Source organism: Gorilla gorilla, chromosome 3 (assembly GCF_029281585.2).
Source record: "Gorilla gorilla gorilla isolate KB3781 chromosome 3, NHGRI_mGorGor1-v2.1_pri, whole genome shotgun sequence".
Lineage (NCBI taxonomy): Eukaryota > Metazoa > Chordata > Mammalia > Primates > Hominidae > Gorilla > Gorilla gorilla.
Window position 1 is genome coordinate 73,869,878 of NC_073227.2, and position 5,973 is coordinate 73,875,850.

Consider the following 5,973-nt stretch of genomic DNA (forward strand, 5'->3'; position numbering starts at 1 on the left):
GGTTGTGTATTAGGTTGCTAGGGCTGCCATCACAAAATACCACAGCCTCAGTGGCTTAAACAACAGGCATTTATTTTCTCACAGTTTTAGTTGCAGGAAGGTCTTGAATTCAGAGGTTTCCAATCTTTTGGCTTTCCTGGGCCACATTGGAAGAAGAATAATTATCTTGGGCCACACATAAAACACAACAACGATAGCTGATGAGCTAAAAAAAAAAAAATCTCAAAAAAATGTCCTAATGTTTTAAGAAAGTTTATCAATTTGTGTTTGGCCACATTCAAAGCCATCCTGGGCCACATGCAGCCAGTGGGCTGTGGGTTGGACAAGCTTGTTGTAGATCAAGGTGCCAGCAGGGTTGGCTTCCTCCGAGGCTTCTATCCTGGATTCTGTAGACGGCTACCCTCGATTTACAGATGGCTCGCTTCTTGCTGCCTCTTCACATGGTCTTCCCTCTGTGCATGCAGGACTCTTCTTCTAAGGATGCCAGTCATATTGGGTTTGCCCTCCTTCCTATTTAAAAAACAGATTTACGGGGTACAAGTGCAATTTTGTTACATGGATATACTGTGGAGTGGTGAAGTCTGGGCTTTTAGTGTAACCATCACCTGAATAGTGTACATTGTATCCATTAGGTAACTTCTCATTCCTCACCTCTCTCCCACTTTCCCACTTTTGGAGTCTCCAGTGTCTGTTATTCCACTCTGTAGGTCCATGTGGACCCATTGTTTAGCTCCTGCTTATAAATGACAACATGTAGTATTTGACTCTCTGTTTCTAAGTTTTTTCACTTAAGATAGTGGCCTCCATTTCCATCCATTTTGCTGTAAAAGACATGATTTCATTCTTTTTTATGGCTGATTCATATTCATATAAATATATATATACACACCACATTTTCTTTATCCAGTCATCCATTAATAGACACTTAGGCTGATTCCATATCTTTGCTATTATAAATGGTGCTATCATAAACACATGAGTGCAGATATCTTTTTAAACTTTTAAAAATTTTTAAATTTTCTTCATGTCAGACAGGTAATATTCCAACATCGCCGCAAGGTTCGAGGGTGACACATCTCACACATGTATGTGAACAACCAATCATCATGCTCATGAACTACAAAAGGATCAGGTATCTTTTTTATATAATTATTTCTTCTCCTTAGGTTAGATACCTAGTAGTGGGATTGCTGGATCAAATAGTAGTTCTAGTTTTAGTTCTTTGATAAATCTCCATACTGTTTTCCATAGAGGTTTTATTAATTTACATTCCCACCAACAGTGTATAAGCATTCCTTTTTCTCTGCATCCTTGCCAACATTTATTGATTTTGACTTTTTAATAATAGCCATTCTGACTGGTGTAAGATGATATCTCATTGTGGTGTTAATTTGCATTTGCCTGATGATTAGTGATGTTGAGCATTTTTTCATATGTTTGTTAACTGTTGGTATATCTTCTTTTGGAAAACGTTCATGTCCTTTGCCCATTAATTTTTTTTTTTAAATTTTGAGTTCTGTGGGTACGTAAGTGTATATATTTATGGAGTACATGAGATGTTTTGATACAGGCATGTAATGTGTAATAATCACATTATAGAGAATGTGGTGTCCATCCCCTCAAACATTTATCCTTTGTGTTACAGACAATCCAATTATGCTCTTTTAATTATTTTAAATGTATAATTAGATTATTATTGATTATAGTCATCCTGTTGTGTTACCAAGTACTAGGTCTTATTCATTCTTTTTTGTTTGTTCGTTTTGAGACAGGGTCTCACTCTGTTGCCCAGGCTGGAGTGCAGTGGGCTAGATCACAGCTTACTGCAGCTTTGACTTCCCTGGGTTGTGGTGATCCTTCCACCTCAGCCTCCTGAGTAGCTGGGACCACAGGCATAAGCCACCACACCCAGTTAGTTTTTGTATTTTTTGTAAAGATGGGGTCTCACTATGTTGCCCAGGCTGTTCACAAGCCTTGCCCAAGCTAGGCTCAAGTGATCCTCCTGCCTCAGCCTCCCAAAGGGCTAGGATTATAGGCACAAGCCACTGCACCTGGCCTTATTCATTCTTCTAACTATTTTTTTTTCTTATCCATTAACTATCCCCACCTCTACCCCTCCCTCCCCCTACCCTCCCCTTTGCTCACTTTTTAATGGGATTGTTTGTTTTTCCTTGCTGAGCTGTTTGAATTCCGTGTAGATTCTCGCTATTAGTCCTTTGTCAGGTGCACAGTTTGCAAATATTTTCACCCATTCTGTAGGTTGTCTGTTTACTCTGTTGATTATTTCTTTTGAGGTACAGAAGCTTTTTAGTTTCATTTTGTCCCATTTGTCTATTTTTGTTTTTGTTGCATTTGCTTTGTCATAAATTCTTAGTCATAAATTCTTTGCCAAGGCCAATGTTCAGAAGAGCTTTTCCTAGGTGTTTCTTCTAGGATTTTTATAGTTTCAGGTCTTACATTTAAGTCTTTAATTCATCTTGAGTTAATTTTTGTATATAGTGAGAGATATGGATTCAGGTTCATTCTTCCGCATGTGGATATCTGATTTTCCCAACATAGGGTCCCACTCTATTGTTTTCATTCAATGTAATTACCTCTTTAAAGGCCCTGTTTCCAAATAATATCATATTCTCATGTATTGGAGGTTAGGATGTCAACATATGAATTTGGGTAGGGGACAAAATTCAGCCTAAAATAAGTAATGAAATCTATCCTGTCAAGGCAGTAAGACTTCCTCTAATCTATCTGTTGTTTTGGTGAGTTAGAGGAAAGAAGATTTTCTGGGCTTTGGGTTTTTTTTAATCCAACATTAGCATCCAGACTGGGCAAGCAAGGTTAGCTTCTGCACTGTAGAATGTCTCCCAACAAAGACTGTTCTTACAGAAAGCATTATGAAAATGCAACTTAATTATTAGGTTGTATGGACAGAGGCACAGCACAATCCAAGATACACTATTGTTTTAATCTCAAAACCAACAGATAGGTAATGAACATAAATATCCCAAGCAATGCAGGGGTATTGGACTGGTATTGGCGTTATGATGGTGATTGCTTACAAAGAAGGGCTTTTCTGTGGGGAATGGCTAATCAGCAGGCCCAGCAAAGGAGAATTAGTGCTTCCTGTGCTGAGGCATCCCAGAATTCTGGGGATTCTGCCAGAGTCCTGCTGGTTCTCAGACAAGGTCATTGGACTTCTTAGGGGAACCACCAAAGGCCCCTGTAACTCTAACTGCAGTGCAGCCTGAGCCAATTTGTTCTCTGCCAATCTCTGCAGCAAATTTATGAATGATGAGAGGAAACAGTTGAGGAACCAGTAAACTGGCTAAAACATAATCTTTGTTGCCCTAGCAATGCCTCTGGGGCTTCTGATGGTGGACTGTGCATTTCCTGGCACAGTTTACTTCTCATGCCACAGTCAACTGCCTGAATAGGACTGGGGTTAAGATGCTTGCTCCAAACATTACAGTAATAAATGGAGGTTTGTAAAGAGCAAGGACTTCAAATCAGAGTTAGAATGACCAATGCATTTATTTGTTTACTGAGCACCTACTATAGGGCACCCTTGGTGGAGCCAGAGATACACTTCAGAAAAAATAGACAAAAGTCCCTGGTCCCATAGAGCTTTCATTCTACCAGGCAGAGACAGACAATAAATAAAGCCATTAAGTGGAATATATCTTTTGTCATATGGTGACATACATTATGGAGAAAAATAAGGCAGAGAAGGGAATTAGGAAGTGCCCCAGATGGTGGGCAGCTTTGCAGTTGTCTGGGGTGGTCAGGAAAGATGTCACTGAGAAAGTGACATTTGGGTAGAGTCTTGAAGAAAGTGAGGAAGCAAGCCATGAAGGTATTTGGGGGAAGAGTGTTCTAGGCAGAGGGCTTCCTAGTGCAAATGTCCTGAGGTACATGCAGAAGCAAGGAGCTGGTATGGAAGAAGCAGGAAACAGTGGTGAGACAATAGCAGTGGGATGAGGTGAGACAGCAGGCAGTGGTGGGGTAGGCTACCATGTCAGTCTTTGTAGGCCATCATAAGGACTGGACTTTGTGAGTGAAATGAGAGATCATTGAGGGTTTTAGCAGAGAAGCCACTTGACCTGATAATAATGTCAAGAATATTCAAAGTGGGGAAAGAATGGAAGCCCAGCCAAGAAGCTACTGCCATAATCCAGGTAAGAGATGATGGCTTGGACTGGGATGGTAGTAGTGGATGGGTAAGAAGTGGTTGGATTCCAGCTAGGTTTTGAAGTAGAATCATTAGGATCTACTGACAGCTTGGAAGTAGAGGAGGAAAGGATGACCTTAAGAATTTAGGCCCATAATAACTAGAAATCTCATGCTAAAGTGGCTAGAAATATTATCAAAAGGCATTTTTAGTCAAATAGACAGACTTTAGAGTCTCTGACACTCAAACATCATTCCCCTAATCTATTCTATGAGTACTGAAGAACGTACCATGCTAAAATCCTCCAGTCTAGCTTCACAGTACCGGATGCCTTCCACCCATTCATTCATTCATTCATTTGTTCATTTATTCACTCATTCATCCATTGTCTTATTCATTCCACCCATCAACTCTAGCTCAGCTGTCAGCCAGCAACTCCCTGTTCCTTGTGATATAGAGGAGATTTATTTGAACAGCCCCTTTCCATGGTATGTGAAAGTCCAGCATCTCCCAAGCACTTTCTCCAAATTCCAGTGGACGTAGGTTCTTCTGGCCTCCTTTGTATCCTGGACCCCAGCTTCATCCATTCTGTCATGGTGTCTTTATACCAAATATTCTTTGTGTCCTGGACTCTACTGATGATTTGGGATAGAGCCTTCATTTCTTCACTTTTCTCCTCCATCTTTTCTAGGAGAAAAAAATTCCTTGTTGTCTTCTTCATAGCAATTTAGGGACACGTTTTTTGGCTTAAGCTTGGTATCCACCCCCAAGACCTTATCACAGAGAAACCATGTTCTTCTTAGAGCAATCTAAGAGGGTCTAGTCAAAGTGTGTTTGAACATTTTTTGAAGACTCCTTTAGCTGCTGGTTGTAGAATGGATTGAAGATGGGTAAAGTGTATAGACACACATACCCCTCCACTGTCTCTCACTATGTGGTTGTCTGGATTTCCTTTGTGCCGCACTCTGTTAGAGGTGTCTTATAGTAGTGCTGCTTGTGCTCCAATTGTGCAGTTTAGTTGAATAGCTATTACAGCTTTTACTTTGTTCTTTTTAACCTTGGGACCCAGAAATGGGGCTACACAGAAAAGGAGTAGAGTTACAATCATCATGCTCTAAACAGAACCGCCTTCCCCCTGCACCTGCCTCCCAGGTGCCACAGGTGTTTTGTTGAGCCAAGCTTGTTTTGCCTGGCATCCTCTTCCCCCAGGATGAGCACTCCCTTGAAGTCCTCAGTTCTATAGTCAATGGTCAGCAAACCCAACTCACCTATTTGCAGATGTACCCAGACAAGTCTGACTCTTATATAGGTTCCAACTGGAACCTGTAAGTTTTATGAATAAGTTTCTTCCATATAATATGACCCCAGTGAATGACATTTAATATTGATCTTGAGTAAATTTACTTCCATATGGAAAAGATTTCCATACTCTGAGAATAATATGCTTCATATTTAAATAAATTATGTGTAATAATTCATTTGTTATTTTTAGTCTCCATATTCAAATCAGTGCCCTTAGAAAATAGCTTCCAAATGTGGCTGTCATTGACAATAAAAGAAGCCAGGATGTGCCTGTGAATGTGCATCACTCATTGTTAATTTAGGAAGGCATCTGATGGGAATGTCTTGATCAAGTCATAGCACTGTTGGTTTGTGGACAGTGTGGAGAATCTGATGTGTGTTGCTGGTTAGAGTACACTGAGACCAGCAAAATTTTGTCAGACTTCTTTGTCACAGTGTCAGGTGGAGGCTTTTTAAAAAAAAAAGTGGGGGGAAAAAGTGCTGTGAAAGTTACTAAAGGAAAAAGC

The 5,973-nt window shown here is 40.2% G+C and overlaps 1 non-coding gene across 1 annotated transcript; it reads right to left on the bottom strand.

Annotated features, from left to right (window-relative positions):
- Positions 1-1,025: 1,025 nt before the first annotated feature.
- Positions 1,026-1,129, bottom strand: LOC115934489 (small nucleolar RNA U13). The gene has a single exon (XR_004070280.1). It is a non-coding gene; the product is annotated as a small nucleolar RNA U13 (small nucleolar RNA).
- Positions 1,130-5,973: the final 4,844 nt, after the last annotated feature.